At 38.9% G+C, this 18,117-nt stretch overlaps 1 pseudogene; it reads left to right on the top strand.

Annotated features, from left to right (window-relative positions):
• Positions 1-16,805, top strand: part of LOC147416048 (microcephalin-like) — a 92,657-nt pseudogene extending 75,852 nt beyond the window's left edge.
• Positions 16,806-18,117: the final 1,312 nt, after the last annotated feature.

The raw sequence follows: 18,117 nt of genomic DNA on the forward strand, positions 1-18,117 counted from the left end.
GGTAAAGCATGATATATGTTTTTCTATTTTATACTTTAGTCTTTTGAAAAGAAAATTAAGCAAGTGTGCTTATCCTGTTGTTATGGTTTCAGGCTACCTTTATCAAGTTACCATTTACGAAAGCATAGCTCAAGGCACCTTTGAAAGCAGCACTAAAATTTTGCTTGGAGTCCAATACATTGCATATTGATTAATTTTGCTGTAGTGCTGTGACTGCTTCATAGTTTACTGTGATGACATACATAAATGGGTTTGTTATTGGAAGATACTGAGATGCTATTAAGGCTTCTTTCAACACAATATGGGGTGACCTTGTTCAATTTTTTCATACAGAAACAACTGCTTATTCTGTATGTGTGTCATGCTTCCTCAGGAGAAATCATACAGGACAAAGTAAAATCCAAAGTTAATGCAGGTCAGTACAATATACAGTACAGAAAGCTGCTGAAATACTGCTTGACAGTCTCAACTGAACCTTTTAGGTGTGCTTTGCTCAGTCAGGTATCTCCCTTTGAGTTTTAAATTACCTTACTCACATGCATTCAGATAATTCTGCTTTTGCACTTGAAGTCCCTCTCATTCTCAGTGCTGAGACACTGCTCTCATGAAGTCATCATCAGTGTGAGTTTCCTACTATTTGCTTGCAAAACCAGCAGTACTAATTTTGACAGAGATCAGAATACTGCAGTGTCCTATAAAATCCAAAAAGACTTTTGGATATATCTTTTCTGTACCCAGTTTTCTCTCAAGCTTACAAAGTGTTTAATTAAAGTATATATTTTGACACCTCATGATGTATCTGCAGCATTCTTGTTGGTTGCCTTCATACAGCTTTGATTTCTGCTTTCTGGCCAGAACAACTTCCTTACTGAGCAATACTTGGGCGTTTGGGACTTTTTGTACCTTTCTGTTCTTTTATACAGGGTTGTGCCTACCTCCTGAGACAATGCTACACAGTACTTCTGAAAGTTGCTGTAGAGTATTAGGTCTTTTAATTTCCTTTATTTTGACTGTGCTATGCATTGAACCTGGTTTTCTGTTCCTATGCACTTAGTAGAGACTCCTTCTGATTTGAAATACACTCCATGCTCACTGTGCTAGACTTTATTCCCAGAATTTGCATGCTTGTTTGATCTTGTTGCCACTGGAACATCAGTGCATGTCCTGGAAACGTTTGCAAGTTTACTTCAACTTTCTGCACTTTTCTAATTAACTTGCTACTACTCACACAAGTAAATGTAAGCATATACAGAAGTATGTGGCTTGTTTTGTTCGTCTAAAGGACTGGAGCTTTCAAAATTAATTCTGTTTGTTTCCTGAATATTCCCTATTGTGATGCTGACTACTTGTCACTGAAGCCACTTGTTTTTACTATTTCATGCTTGCTTGCCTCTGATTCCTTTGACATTACCTGTTTACAAAGATACTGTAGCTGCTAATTATGGGATTTTGAGTGGCTCCTGTCCCTGTATTTTAACTATGGTCCAGGCATTTCTTAGAACTTCAGTGTGTTGAGAGAAAGTCTTATAAGCGTTAACTGAATAAAATTAAGTTCCATTGTATCCAAGTTTGAGGGCAGTAATGTTGTTTGGCAATTTGCCTCATGAAGGGGAAAGCCTGAGCATGGAAAGACATTAAATCCATGACAGCAGTTTTCCTTTTTAAGCTTTGGAGAGTGTACTAAAAAAAGCAAGGAGGAAAAAAAAGTAACAATGCAAAACAGAAAAAATATGTCTCCTTTCTTATTGCAGTGCCATTTGTTTTTACTGGCTATCAGTCTTAGTGATGACTTAAGTTGGAAAGAACAAAATGCTTTCCAAAAGCCATTTTCTGCATGTACTGATGCGTTTGACCTTCATTTAAAAATGGCTTTGATTTCTAAAGGGGAGTTTAGAAGTGATATTTTTTCTTCAGTGTCTGTGCCAAACAAGGTCAGGATTCAGCACCTTTCACAGTGTTAATTTAACCATGGAAAAGCTAATTATGGTCAGTTACATTCTCACTGGAGTTAAAATGCTTAGTAGAAAGTTTTTGTCTAGAGATTTTGCCTCTTGTTATCACTGTCAGGAGCTCAAAGTTTAATCTTGCATTATAAAGCTTCCACCCTCCTTCTAGAATGACTGTTTTACCATGGTACTGTTCTTCTAATCTTATTGCTCTTAGTCTTAGCAAAAGAAATGACCTGGCTGGTCCCTGGAATAGCTTAATAACTCAGGTATTGTTTTGTAGTGCCCTTGAAATGTTTACCAGCAGGATACTTATTGACAATCTTTATTTTGCCTTTTTGGCAGTTTTCTAACTACTGTCTTATAAAAGTAAAGCAACATATACGTATAGCAAACATTCTAGCAAGGTAATACAGCCATACCATCCCATAACTAGGCAATATAGAATATTAAGAAAACATTGCAGATCAGCCACATATTCTTCATACTGTATCTCAGATGCTTCTGGTAGCTGATACATAATATTCTCTTCCTTTCCCCACAGCATATGACTAATTTGAACTTCAATATTTTCAAAGTGTGTGACTCCATTAAGATGTGTATTACGTTGCCAGACATGGTATATTGAGAGGAATAAACTCATTTGTATGAAATAACAATCAATCTTAACCTTGAATCAAATCCAGACAAAACATTCTTAAGGTTCAGAAAACTTTGTTCTTGGCTATTTCATCTACCTTTGTACTTTGAGGATCTTTGAGGATGGGAGGAAAAAAAAAAAAAGATGATGTACATGTAAGACTTTCTCCAAAGGCCTATTTTTTAATAATAGTTCCTTACTAGTCCAATTTGAAAACTTAAGAAATGATGAAAAAACACTATAAATGCTGATTCTAAAATGGAGAATCAATCCAATAGCTTTTGGATCTCTATCCTTATCAATACCAGTGACAAAAATTCCTGTACTGAATTAATCTATGCCAGGTTTAAAAAGAAATCAGATATTTGTTTTATTTTGCTCAAATACTGCTTTGATGTATCTGGTGGTTCTATTTACTCTTAAAAAGTATGTAGGCCTTTACTGGAAATTCTCAAGCTTCATGAAATGACTAGCCTAACTCTTTCTATACCAAATGACACTTAGCTGAGGCAATTTATATTCCTGTGCTAATATTATCTATACATAACATTTTATTCAGAGCTCAAAAATATGTCAGTCTCAATAAACAGAATATATAGTTATGCAGTGGGAAGTAGCTAATACTAGTTTGATTATTTTTAACTTGTCTTTATCAGAGTTAATTTTGTACGAAAGGGGGAGAAGTTAAATTTCCTGTTATTTGGCATTGTTAACCATTTAAAATGTAACAAATATGTCTTCAGGTTGAATTAGAAATTTTAACTATGATTCTTTTCTTGCAATATTAGGTACCACAGTGATGGATGTAAGACAGAAATGTGTATTCTTTAGCTCTTCTATTGATTTGCATGGCATCAACAGCAGATCCTTGAAATCTGGACTATATTTTGAAAGATACTTTAAAATCTTTAAGCTGATGGGCTTCAACTACTTGCTACTTATACATAGTTTGGAACACAAGGTAAGAGGTAGCAACATTGGAAACACAGAACATGGATGTCACCACTTGAGACATCTTCTTTTTTCCTCACACAGTGCAGAAACTTATTTCAGGCTGAGTAACTGATTATTATATTCTTCCTGAAGCATGAAGAATCTAAGAAAAAGCTATCATTTTTTAATTAGAATTTTGGGAACACATTTTCACATTTTCCTTAATTGACCAGTTAAATCATGGCTCTTTTTTGTGGAGTCAGATCTTATTTTAAAGAAGCCATGTTTCCATTACTTATAAAAATGACACTGTTGTAGCTGCTGAACTATGGCCATATTCCACACTGTTGCAATGACCTATCGAAAGCTGAATGTAGGGTGATCTGTGAGCAAAGGGAAACTCGAGATCACAGGAGCATATATGATGTAGTATCATAGCGAAAGGGGTAAAAAAATGATGAGCAAGCAGGCTTAAAAACATCAGTATTCCATAGTGGCAGGCTTTTCCTTCTTGGATCCAAGAATAGAAAGGTTTTGGCCAAGTCCTGTTGACAGTGACTCCTCCTGAGGATGATCAAAATGCCTAAAACTTCATCTTTCTCCTTTATGCTAGTATTTCTAATGTGCAGCACAGAACAGAAAAGCCCCAGAAGATGTAAGGAAACCAATGTAAATCGGAGCTGCTGACTGTCTGCAGCTGCTTTGAGCTGACATTTGGTAATAAAAGTTGTCTAGGTCGGGGGAAACACAACATGTAAATAGCATGACTGTCAGAAGAAAATAATAATTGTAAAATCAGCTTGGTTTTACTAATCTGTCTGTAAGTTGTTCTTCATAGCAGGAGTAATGAATTTTTAACCTGGAAATAACTTAAGTATACTAATTCACAACATCATTACACGATATTTACAGACAGGATGCAGTTTCATGTTTGCGACAAGTTCCATACTTAGGAATTTTAATTCTGTGCTGGATATCGTTCATTCTTTCATTATCCAGCTGTGAGATCAGTGCAGAGCATATAGGGTAGCTGTAATGCTTCTACAGTGTAACTTATGCAAGATGAAAAATTTGTGGTAAATAAGAAATTAGTAGCATTCTGAAGACTTGTAGAAGAGACAAAATGATCAATTTCTTCATACAACTGAAGAGCATCTGTGGAGCGAGGCAGGGGGGGAAGTGTGTGCTCCACTTAAAATAGCAGCTGGTTTCACATCACTAACTGACAAATCTGAAATTGTGATTCACTGGCTAGAAAACTTTGGCATTCTAAACCTACTATTAACCTTCTACAGAGGGCAATTGAGGAAAAAAACACAGGCAGAAAAAACACAATTCAAGTGCTAGCAGCACCACCATCTTCAGAAGAAATCACAAAGCTGTACATCAGCTCAAGTCACCACTTACCAGACCATAAAGGCATTGCCTCTTGCTCTTCTTAATTATGGTGCTGCAGCGTTTATTCATGGGCATAAACTGTGATTTGTATCCATTTGGGAATATGAGACCACACCAATTGATTATAGTGGTACAATTACTATTCTCCGACACAAGAAAAAGGGTGACACGTCAGACTAAAAATTGTCTTTTATCTATTCTTAATAAAATGTTAGCAAAGCCCCTGTCATTCAGATTGTAAAATATATGTTAGGTCTATTTTTGCTGAAGAGTCAATGCTTTTTGAGAGAAGACTGTGGTACCCAGATAAGATCTTTATTTCATAGAAGGTACACAAATGGCATCAGCTGAAATACAGAGCTCTTATAGTCTTAAAGAAGAACTTTACAGAAACTTGTTGGAAAACATAGGAAATGACACAAAAGTCATCATTATCCATTTATTACTTCAGCTGTATCTCTAAGATACATCTGCTCCAGTATTCTTGCTGGTCACTTCAGAGCGACATAGCCTCTGATGGAATTGCAGAGCAACTGTTGCCTTTCACAAGGTTAATAAAGTTTTATGGATTTTTAAAAGATACCAAGCTGATTGACAGGGTTGTGTTACTCATCTTGCTGAATGATTCAAAAGTCTGGGTTTTTCACCCAGACGAAAACCAGAGGGTTTTATGAAGTAGTACTGTGAAGATCAAGTTCCTTATCACCAATAAAAAATTTTCATTAGTCAAAGTCAAAGATACTTTTTATCCAGGAAACCTCATACCAGATATTTTCTTGGAATGACCTCTGGGGATGGGAGTCAATGTCATATTAAGACATCTGCATTAAGGTGTCTGCAATGTAAGTACCTAGATACACGTGAGGTACTGATCTAAGTTCTCTTGGGAGTCAATGGCGACCTCGTTAGTACAGGTAGGGCCTGGCAGCCAGGCCCCATCCCACTGCCCCAGCCAGGAGCAGGGCAGCCAGGGAAACTGGCGTGACCCCAGCCCTGGGCATTAGGCACCTCCCTGGGGATGAGGACTGGCCGAGACTGGGCCAGGACATGGGCCTGCAGACGGGCCCAGCTCAGCAGGACCCATGGCTGGGCAGGGCAGGGCTGTGGGGAACCAGAAATTGGCTCTGCTGTGGTGTCACTGGGGCAGGGGCTGATGACCCCAGGGCTGTGAAATGGAGTGCTGACCCATGGGCAGGGTGTGTGTGGGATCCCCAGGGAGCTGGGCAAGGACAGTCAGGCCCATTACTGCCTCGGGGCCTGGACAGCATTTAAAACTCATGAGCGTGAACTACGTTTTGCTTCTTCCAGCTCAGACCAAAGCAGTCTCAAAGAAACGATGCAGAATTACTATCTCAAAATCACTCATGCTCCCTTTACTAAAGGGAGAGTCGACCTGTGAACTACCTGCACAGATTCAAGACAACGTTCTTTTAGTGCAAAATAGTTATCAGCTGTCATGTTGTGCTTTTACCTCTTTCTTCCCCCCTGTTTTCCCAGCTCTCCTCCCTGCCCCCACTGCCACCTGCGCCAGCATGAAATGGCAAAGCAGAGCTGTCCTGCTAACAAGGTCATGGAGGGTTTGGTGCTTACAGCAGGGAACAGGGTGTTTCTGGTGCCCATAAGCACCTCACTCTGTAGCTCCCTTCATGTAGCTTCCTTTACCCTCAGAGACAAGGCAACCTCAGTGAGATCATCTGGGCAGCAAGGGGTTTTGAGGTCAAGAGTCAGAGACCTTCCTCGCTATCAAGAGGTCTCCAAAACACCAGCAACCCTCCAGTGAGAATATTTAATACTGTTATAATACTTGACGGTATTATGGTAATCACCAGCTTGATAAATACTTATGATTAATAAAATTTCTGTTTTTCCTTCTATTTGTTTTGTTGTTTTCTTCGTTAAAGAGGCAAGAATGACTCTTCATTCTGCTTCCATCTAAGCAAAGCATTAGTACAAAGATAATTATTGATCCAGCCCTGACAGTTGCCAACAGAATAGCTTGTTGCAGAGTTGTAAACAATAGCCAAAAAAACATTCAACTGTCTTCTGTGACTGAGCACATGCTTTATATTTGGCATCGATAAAGTTACTTTTCCAGTACTTCAAAGTTAAAATTACAGAAATGGGAACTGGAGACTGAACCCTCAAAATATACTTATCCACTGCATTTTGTAGTAAAGTGGGAGATGTGATTCACTAATTTTTGGTCTCTTTTCCTTAGAGACGCTCATAAGCCTTCCTTTTCTTCTCTCTCTCCTTTTTTTTTTTCCTTTCCTTTTTTTTTTTTCATCTCACAAAAGAGCGTTCAGGTTTTCCAGAATTTTAGCCATCGAAACCAGTAAGTTGAATATAACTATATTGTGCTGAAGTGGGATGCTGAGATAATGAATAGAGAAGTAATTCCATTATGACATGTTGTCTTTTAAAATTAGGCAAAGTGTGGGGATATGGAATAGGTTTTTTTCTTTAGCAGGAGGAAAAGATAGTAAGAACTCCTTTCAGCTGATAACCTGAAGGGTTTGCAGTTTGTTTGAAGAGTCTGCCTCATGCTAAGAGGTATAATAAAGACTAACTGGTAAAGCTAGGTGTCCATTTACTTATGAATTCTGATACATTTTATGTGAAAGCCTTGATTGCTTACCACCCTAGAAGAAGTGGTTACTGATGATGGGAAAAGTTGAATTCAAATTTATTGTGAAAATTCATTGGATGTAGTGGGTGTGTGGTACCACCTTGAAAATTTCAGAATTTTTGTATGATCCATTAAGGACATTTCTACAATCGATGTTAGTAAATTTTTATATTATTTTTTAAAGTTTGAGTAAAAGAAAATAGAAAGCAGTTACGGATGATCAAAACTAGAATTCTGTACTCCAGGGCTTCACAGTCCATTCATTCCACACATCTGGAATATTGCGCAAATTGATGATTTCTTATATTTTTTGGTGTCTTGTGTGAGCACTAAAGGTTTGGAATCAGTCCTATATGCTTAGGAAAGAAATCCAGAAGATAGGCAAGATCCAATAAAATATTTAAGGTGATAAACTGATGTTGGTCATTTGTTACTAGAGATGGAGTCTTACTTGCATACACCGGGAAAATGCAAACTTAGTACCTATCCAAAAGTGTAAAGAGGGGAAAAATTGCTATTAACTTTTTTTAAAAAAATGCCAAGGATTACTGATGAATGAATTAGTTCATTTGAGAAGAGCTGGGTCAAAGTAAACGTTATGTTGTTTTGCAAATCTGTCAGTCTCTGGGAGGTAAGGGTGCTTGAATCAATGAGTTTGGGAAACCATCTTTTCTTTCCACCCTGCTATGCAAAACTTTGGATCTTAGTGAAGGTAAATTAAAGTGTGAAATTGGAACCAGGACTCATAGGAACATATGCATGCAGACTGGCATAAAATACTGAAGTACTAAATTATTGTTTTGTGTGCATTTTCAGCTTATTCTATAGCAAAGTATCAAATAGACATCAGTAGTCTCTATCAAGACCCAGCTAAGATGCATAATAATGTGTTCCACATCTAGGCAGTTCTGAAAGTGAAGGCTTTTTACAATGATGAGTCTCTGAAAGAGCAAACTCAACATTTAAAAGTAATAATCTTTGAGGATTACAGGAAATGATAGGCATTTTCATTGTTTACAGTGGCCTAAACTATTCTTTCAAGTGAAATCAGCAAGGAATAATGTTGGGTTTTTTCCTATTTGAGTATAAAAAGGGATTTCTTTGGGACACTAAGAGAGTTAGCAGTAGCTTTGCAGGCCAGAACAAGCATCGTTTACAGCACTCTCCACACTCTTACTGCTGAGATGGTGTGGTAATCATGTGAGATAAATGTATGTCACATCATTAATTTAAACATTTTTCATTCAAACATTTCATTATGAAGTATGAAAAGATTGTACTTTAGTCTGAGGCATACTTGAATCTTAATTTCCATGTAGTGTTAAAACAGTGGCATCTGGATGGAATCTTAATTTTTGCTACAGAATCATTGGTAACTTGTATGTGATCCTTACGTGAATCAATCCACTTTTTATATTATGCATGGAGAGATGACAGGACAGCTGTTCCAAAGACTCAAAACTGCTGTTCCCAGCCCTCACTGCCACATCTCAGTCCTAGAAGGCCCTATAGCATTTTCACAGAATCATAGAACCATTTTGGTTGGAAAAGACCTTTAAGATCATCATCCAACCATTAACCCAACACTGCCAAGCCCACCACTAAACCATGTCCCTAAGCACCACATCTATACGTCTTTTGAACACCTCCAGGGATGGTGACTCCACCACCTCCCTGGGCAGCCTGTTCCAATGCCTAACCCCTCTTTCAGTAAAGAAATTTTTCCTAATATCCAATCTAAATCTCCCCTGGCACAACTTGAGGCCATTACCTCGTGTGTTATCATTAGTTACTTGGGAGAAGAAATCAACACCAGCCTCGCTACAACTTCCTTTTAGGTAATTGTAGAGTGCAATAACTTTGTTGTAGAGAGAATACTTTGGGTTGGAAGGGACCCTTAGAGGTCATCTAGTCGAATGCCCCTGCAGTGAGCAGGGACATCTTTAGCTGGATCAGGTTGCTCAGAACCCCGTCCAACCTGACCTGGAATTTTTCCAGGGATGGGGCTTCTATCACCTCTCTGGGCAGCCTGTGCCACTTTTCATCACCCTCATTGTAAAAAGTTTCTCCCTTACATCTAGTCTAAATCTACCCTCTTTTAGTTTAAAACCATTACTCCTTGTCCTGTTGCAGGACTGTGAGGTACTGGAGTGTGTCCAAAGAAGGACAATGAAGCTGGTGAAGGGTCTCTAGAGCACAAGTCTTATGAGGAATGACTGAGGGAACTGGGGCTGTTTAGCCTGGAGAAAAGGAGGCTGAGGGGAGACCTTATTGCTCTCTACAACTACTTGAAAGGAGGTTGTAGTGAGGTGGGTGTTGGTCTCTTCTCCCAAGTAACAAGCTATAGGAAATGGCCTCAAGTTGCACCAGGGGAGATTTAGATTGTACATTAGGAAAAAATTCTTCACTGAATGGGTTGGCAAGCATTGGAACAGGCTGCCTAGGGAAGTGGTTGAGTCACCATCCCTAGAGGTATTTAGAAGACTAGATGTGGTGCTTAGGGACATGGTAAAGTGGTGGACTTGGCAGTGCTAGGTTAACTGTTGGACTTGATGATCTTAAAGGTCTTTTTCAACTTAAATGTTTCTATGATTCTGATTGTGAACCCAGCCTAAAATGTGAATAAAATTCAAATTGGAATAAGTCAGTCCTGCTGTAGCCTCCCTCCCTCTGTCCACATCTCTCTTCTGAGCTGAAAACTGATCTGGCAAAAAAAGTTATGTCACTTGCATTGCTTTTTTGATATGGTTTACAGGATAGCTACACCAATGTTTTTTTCCATCAGAAAAGGGAGGAGGATGCGGTGGGAGGAGGATGCGGCAGCAGGAGAGCAAGACTCTTCCTTATAATGGCATGACTGTTATACATTACATTAAAATATTTATTGAACTACTTTTAGCTTGCTGTTATTCTTACAACTCATTATTAGCCCCAAACATTTTCTGTAGAGCTTCTTCCTAGCCATGTTAGTCCCCATTTTGTCTTTTTTTCCTTTTTATTTTATCTTACTAACTTCAGATTGTTTCATCAATTGAGCAAAAAATTCTGAAGGTAGTTGCCTTTCCTAAAGTGCTGCCTACTCACCCAGCTTGCTGTGCTCTCTCCTCCAGTATTCAAGCTATTAGTGAAAACCCAGAAAAGAATGATAGGTATTGCCTGCAAAGATAGCCAGAAACTACTGAATGCTACACTTTGATCAGTTTTTTTCATTCAGTCTTTTCACCATTGTAAGATAACTTTAGCTGCAGTCCATTTCCATAGTAAAGATATGAAATATTTTTTGCTTTCCCTATCAACTCTACACTGTCAAAGAAGATGAGATGGTTGGCACAGAATCATAGAATGGTTTGGGTTGGAAGGGACCTTAAAGATCATCTAGTTCCAGCCCTCCTGCCATGGGCAGGGACACCTCCCACCAGATCAGGTTGCTCAAAGCCCCATCCAGTCTGGCCTTGAACACTTTCAGAGAGGAGGCATCTGACAGGATGTGCTTTTGTACTTCATTTTGAGATCTTTCCTATCATCTTTCCTTCAGGGGCTAATTAAATGATTGTTTAATACTTTTCCTCATTTTCTTTCTGGGTTTATTATGTACAGTTCTACTTTTTCCTCATTCTGAAAGAAAAAAGACTATATTTACTGTTCTCCAGTCTTCCAGTGTTTACTGTCACCTCTGTCTCTCTCCCCTCAAGTTCTCTTAGATAATAAATTGCAAATGATTCAGGGATCACTTTTGTTACTTCCTTTAAAACTGTGGATTGAAATCCATCCGACTTACTGTCTTGAACACGTCTCATTGTTCTAAGTATTCTGTAACCTGTTGTTTCTTCCTCTGGCCTGAGCTACCCTATTACAAAATTTGTGTTACATGCATGGTTGCTATTAAATTTTTGTCCAAAGGCGCATACCAAAAAGGCAGTAAATATTTTGATTTTATTAGTATTATTCATTATTTATTCACACTCCCCCTTAAATAATTGATCTATATTTTCCCTGATCTTACCTCTAATGAAACATGTGCTTTCTTTACATATTGCTTTCCTTGTGTCTTGGTAAGTAGATCTTAAACCATATCTTTTCTGCATTTTTTGTTTACATTATTTTGCTGTTTATTTAGAATCCCTCTCATTCATGTGTTCATGCTTCTGCGTTTTGTGCAGTTCTTTTGTTATCAGTTTATTCAAGACCTCTGAATGCTATGGGTCTTCTGCTTTACTTATTATCTCCCCTTTGTCTCACATTGCCACTGCCTGTGATACTGCCTATTTAGAAGCTGCAAGCTCTCTTACCTTTCTTCTTTCTGTATTCCCTTGACCCACCTCATTATTTCTCTGTGTGGTAGTGATGAGTCACTGTGGACTCCCATCTCCCTCTCTTGGGCATTTGCTCCCTATGCTGGGCCCTCAAAAAATCCTATTCAAGAGATATATGTAGCTATGTTTGTCTCTCTTAAAGGAGAAAGAAAAGGTAGAGATGTTAGTTTTTCATTAACACAAATATATACAAACAGATAAATAGACTACTGCAAGTTACTCAGTAAACTTATTTTTCTGGGTGAATGAGTTTTGATTTTGTTCATTAATTGATATTGGTTTATTGTAATATTGCATATATTGAGTACAGTGTTGTACATCTTGTAAACTACTTGCCTTGTGTAAGCCTTCAGTTACATGATTGCTTCATTCTCAAATGCTTTTCAGGGCAGTCCTCAGAAATTTCTGATGCACACATGTATTCATAGTAGTTGTGGACCCACCACTTGCATTCCTGGCATTTTTTAAAAGTAAATTGGAAAGTAGAGTTTTTTCTCTGAATTGTGAACAGGTTAATGGTTAAGTTAATTGTTAATCAAAATCTTAATCTTTAAGATTCACAACAAAGAAAATATATACCTTATATCTGCTTGAAGACAATATTCAAGCTTCCCTAGCATGTATGAAAATGGTAATTTAACTGCAAAGTGAACTCTGCCAAAGCATTGAATTATGTGTTACGCTTGATTACTTGTAAAAATATCCCTACATTCTTCATTACTTCTACTACATGGATCTATTGTGGTCCCATGTTACAGCATTTTCTTGCCTTTTAGAATGCAGTCTCTGAAATGCAATATATCCTTAGGGCAGTGAGGAGGGGGCACAGCAAGCTTGCTATCCTTCTCTCTATCTATCTATTTATCTATCGTAGATCCTCCTGGAAAGTATGCTAATGCATATGGAAAATAAGGAGGTGATTGGTGACAGCCAACATGGCTTCACTAAGGGAAAATCATACTTTACAAATCTGGTGGCCTTCTACAACAGGGTTACAGCATTGGTGGATAAGGGGCAAGCAACTGATGTCATGAACCTGGACTTGTGTGAAGTGTTTGACACTGTTCCCCGGTGTGAAACATCTATGTCTCTCAATTGGAAAGACACAGATTTGACAGATGGACCACTTGGTGGAGAAGGAACTGGCTGTATGGTCACACTCAAAGAGTTATGGTCATAGGCTCAATGTCCGAGTGTAGACCAGTGATGAGTGGAGTGCCTCGCCTCAGGGATCAGTATTGGGACCAGTGCTGTTTAATATCTTTTTCAGTGACATGGATAGTGGGATTGAGTGCACCCTCAGCAAGTTTGCCGACAACACCAAGCTGTGTGGTGCAGTTGACACACTGGAGGGAAGGGATGCCATCCAGAGTGACCTTGACAGGATGGAGAGGTGGGCCTGTGCTAACCTCATGAAGTTCAACAAGGCCAAGTGTAAGGTCCTGCACCTGGATCAGCGCAATCCCAAGCACAGACACAGGCTGGCGATGAATGGATCAAGAGCAGCCCTGTGGAGAAGGATGTGGGATGTTGATGGATGAAAATCTTAACATGACCTGGCATCCTAACTGTATCCTGGGCTGCATCAACAGCAGGGGGTGTGAACAGCAAGAGAGGTGATTCTCTCCCTCTACTCCACTCTGGTGAGACCTCGCCTGGAGTCCTGTGTCCCCAGCATAAGAAAGACATGGACCTGCTTGAGCAGGTCCAGAGGAAGGCCATGAAGATGATGAGGGGGCTGGAGCACCTCCCCTATGAAGACAGGCTGAGAGTGTTGGGATTGTTCAGCCTGGAGAAGAGAAGGCTCTGGGGAGACCTTAGAGCGGCCTTCCAGAACTTAAAGGGGGCCTACAGTAAAGGTGGGGAGGGACTCTCAATCAGGAAGTGTAGTGACAGGACGAGGGGTAATGGTTTCAAACTGAAAGAGGGTAGATTTAGATTAGAAGTTAGGAAGAAATTCTTTCCTGTGATAGTGGTGAGACACTGGCACAGGTTGCCCAGAGAAGCTGTGGCTGCCACCTCCCTGGCAGTGTTCAAGGCCAGGCTGGATGGGGCTTTGAGCAACCTGATGTAGTGGAAGGTGCCCCTGCCCAGGGCAGGGGGGTTGGAACTAGACGATCTTTAAGGTCCCTTCCAACGCAAACCTTTCTATGATTCTATGATTCTATGATTCTATGAAGTGCTGCCATAAAATTGTCTTATCTTTCATCCATTACCTTTGTTGTTGAATCCCTTTGGTAACTTCCTCTGCATTTCCAGTTGAGTTAATTTTCTTATGTTCCTGTCTCTGACTTTTCCCTGCATTCATACATTCTCATTTGCCTTAATCCAGCGCCATTTAAATGCTCTCTTCTGTTTTTGATATCTATATTTTCCTTCTGGAGCTCACTTACATCTTTGGTAAGCTGACTTCTACCCTTCTCTTTGATATTGTTCTTGCACCAGTGATAAAATATCCGTCAAACAAAGAAGTGAAATGAAAAAACATTATAATCCTCTTTCTTGACAAATATGTCTTCCTAGTAAATGAAATACCATGTTAATAGGAATATTATTTAAATGCTTTATTTATCACATGAGTTTTTAAGATCTCAAATAAATGCAAAGAATAGAGGTTGCTGCAATTCTCAACAGAACACAAATGCTATTTTTCAGTTCAAAGTTTCAAGCGGATCTTCACATAAATTGATTTTCCTCTTCTTTCCTATCAAATTAACCAGATGATGGTTTCCATTACAGCACTTATGTATCTCCAAATTGTTGGTGCCAGTAGTCCACTGAGGAAAATATTTTACTGGAGGAGGCAACAGTAGGCTCCTATGCTACATGGAATGAGTAAATGACAGGCTTAAAATTGTAGTAAAATGCTGTGATGTCGGGCCAACCACCCAACAACATGGCAATCTAGAGGGACTTGCAAAATAGTCACATTATTAATTATTTTCCTGCCAGAATTTAGGATTTATTAATTTTAGAGACAAAAAGCAGTATAGAGTTACTTTTAAGTTTCCACTCTAAAGTGTGAACTCATGTTTTATGGCATTTCCTAGAGGCAAATGGTCAACAATTCTGGGGAGTAATTTTTGCTTTTTCATTTTTGTTGTAAAACAGTAAATGGCTATTAAAGGTGACTCTATGATGAGTTATAGTAAAAATTAAATATTTGTATTTGCTGATACCTAGCTTTGTTTTGAACTATGTGAGGAAGTTGTATTTGCTAACAATAAAATATTCTCTTCTCTGCAGAAACTTTCAGTTATATAGCTTGTAGTCTGATCCAGGTTGCAGGGAAGTAAATGACAATACTTCCATAGAGGGCAATAACAGCAGGATACACCTGGTAATTCATACAACAGTTTGAGTACAGACCCAGAGGGGAAAAGAAATGGAGAAAAACATTTGATTAAAAACTTTTGTTGGTTCACACCTGACTCTAGTGCTCTTAGTAAAACCAAATGAAGAGGTTCGCAAAGGTGATGAAACCTATGAAGAAGTTTCTGGATAGGCCATGCACATTCTCAAGAGCAGAGAGAGTTCAAGGTTATCACTAATAGACTTGATATGTGAGTCTCAGATCTTTAGGAAGTAACAGAGAGTCTTCTGTGAGACCCATGAGAGATAAGCATCGGAAAGAGAAGAAAGTGGAAATGCAATACGAGTGCTCTCTTGAGACTCAGAGCTGATGTATGTAGATTCAGTAAAGTGGAACATGAATTCACTACAGTTAATCACAAAGATAAAATACTAAGTGATCTTAACTAGGCTGGATTTGGAACCTGATACTTTATTTTAGATCACTTTTTCAGATATTCCAAATCCCAAAATGCTTTTTGTATTTTGGGGCTTTAGAATATACATTAGGAAAAAATCCAAGGACATAAGTGTTTTCTCCATTTACAGCTGAGTCGCATTCCCAGCTAGAAACTGACTTTTCAGTCATGCTCTCTGGCCTTAGTCATATTTGAAAAGTTTTCTCTCACCAGTCAGCGATTTTGCTAACAAAAGACTGGCAAACCTGAGACTAGTTCTTCTTGTCATTTCCTTGTTTGTCTAGTATTGGATTAAAACCAGTACAAAATGTTAAGCTACGTGCATTTAAATTTAGGTGCTATTCAAAGACCAACATGCCTTCCAGCTGCAGAAAAATTCATATCAATTAAGTTATAGCAGAGATGTATGTGGCTCAAACTGATCCAGTAGAGGTTTGGCCAATGCTGAAGATGATATTCTCTCTGATCTGCCCAAATATAATTGATTTAGACACCAGTTTTTAAGACCTGTGGTGGGTTGACCTTGGCTGGATGCCAGGTGCCCACCAAGCTGCTCCATCACTCCCCTCCTTGGCAGAATGGGGATGGTGGGAGACAATAAGATGGAAAAAACCTCATGGGTCAAGATAAAGGCAGTTTAAGAAAAAAAGCACAGACCATGCACAGAAGCAAAAGAAAACAAAAGATTTATTCTCTACTTCCCATCAGCAGGTGACGTCCAGCCAGTTCCTCGGAAGCAGGGTTTCAGTACGTGCAGCGATTGCTCCAGAAGACAGATCTGGTAATAGCGAATGCCCTCCCTCCTCTTTCCTCTTAGCTTTTATTGCCGAGCAGATGTCATATCCCTTTGGTCAGTTTGTGTCAGCTCTCCAGGCTATGTCCCCTCCCAAGATCCTGCTAGTGAGCGGGAATGTTGGAGAAACTGTGCGAGCAGCCAAAACACTGGTGTGCTGTGAACTGCTGTCTAGCTACCAACAGAAAGCACAGCACTATGAGGGCTGCTATGGGGAAAATACTCCATCTCAGCCAGACCCAATACAACGGTTTGATATTGCTAAAGATCTTGAGGTTCTTGTTACATTTCAGCAAATATACGTTATTCAAATTCATGGGGAAGGCTGCACAAGCATGTCCAAGAAATGTACAGATGTTCCTTTTGGCTATGATCCTGTATGACAATGATCACGGAATCACAGAAAATCATTTACCTGATCACCTTCCCTCAAGTTTCAGGGCAATCCTGATAGGTGTTTGTTCCTGAAAATATTTAGAAATCAACTAAGGACCAATGTATGATAATTACCTTACACTATAGTTATACAGGAAGGCTGAATGCTTCTCTAACATGTTTTGCTCAAGAGTCAAAATAAATAGCTTTTTGTTGATTCATGAGAAGTCTTTTGATTCAGCACGTTGTAAGGTTCCAGGCAGCTCTGTGCCTCAGAGGGACTCTCCAAAAGGATTGTCTGTTCCCATTGCAAAAATGGAAAGCACCCAAGATCTCTTTAAAAAAACCTCAATTGCTAGTTTTCCTTGATTTAATTTACTACTGATCTCAAGAAATGTTTCCCTGACAAAACCTCTAAGAAACTGTGCTAATAGTATTTAATGTGACAGGATATATTTCAATTTCTAGAAACAGAAATTTACCATTTATTTAGCATAGTGCTTATAGAACCTGTAGCAGCATTTCAGTTTTCAAAACTGTCCATTCTGGAAATATTTACACGGTTTTGTCGAGTGCAAAACATGTAACCTTGTCTTCCTCTTCAAAGCTTCTTAGCCTTGACCAGAAGATGTTTAGATGGATTGTGGGTCAACTAGCTGTAGAAACCATTCTAAGAAAAATATCCCAAGTAGAAGGAAATATTGTTTTAAAATCAGGTGGCTTTTAGCTTCAGTATTTGAATTAGCATCTGCTTATGCTTTTTAAAAAATTGCTATTATCAGTGTTAGGAAGGTTGAAATTTTGAAGTTCTTCCTCATGTATTCTGTGAGCCCATAGCAAAATGTATCTTTATTAGAATTTTCCCCTACATGCAGATACTGCCTTAGGATGGTGTTTGTTGAATAAAGCTGTGTTAGTCAATCACTTTCAATATCTGCTTTCTGCCTTTTATCTTGAAATTCAGATGCATTTACAATCATTATTGTTAAGATGTCTGGAGAAAGTGCAGGTGTTTTAGTTATATTGGCAATGTTGAAACTGAAGATCTAAGGCAAAGTTTCCCATGTTGCTTCATATATTCAAGTAGTTTTTGAAAAACGTATCAGCTTTGCTGCACATGCTGCACTATTTGCATTCCATGCCCCCCTGTGCTGCTAGGGGGGAAGAGGGAGCAGAGCTGAGCCTGGGAAGGCCAGAGGGCTGGAGTGGGGGAAGGTGTGTTGTATTTAAGACCTGGTTGTATCTCTCATTCTCCTTGATGGTGTTGGTTGTTTGTATTAAAAGTGTGTTGTTATCCCCAAGTGGAGTCTGTCTTTTGCT

This window comes from Leptosomus discolor, chromosome 2, assembly GCF_034619465.1.
Source record: "Leptosomus discolor isolate bLepDis1 chromosome 2, bLepDis1.hap2, whole genome shotgun sequence".
Taxonomy (NCBI): domain Eukaryota; kingdom Metazoa; phylum Chordata; class Aves; order Leptosomiformes; family Leptosomidae; genus Leptosomus; species Leptosomus discolor.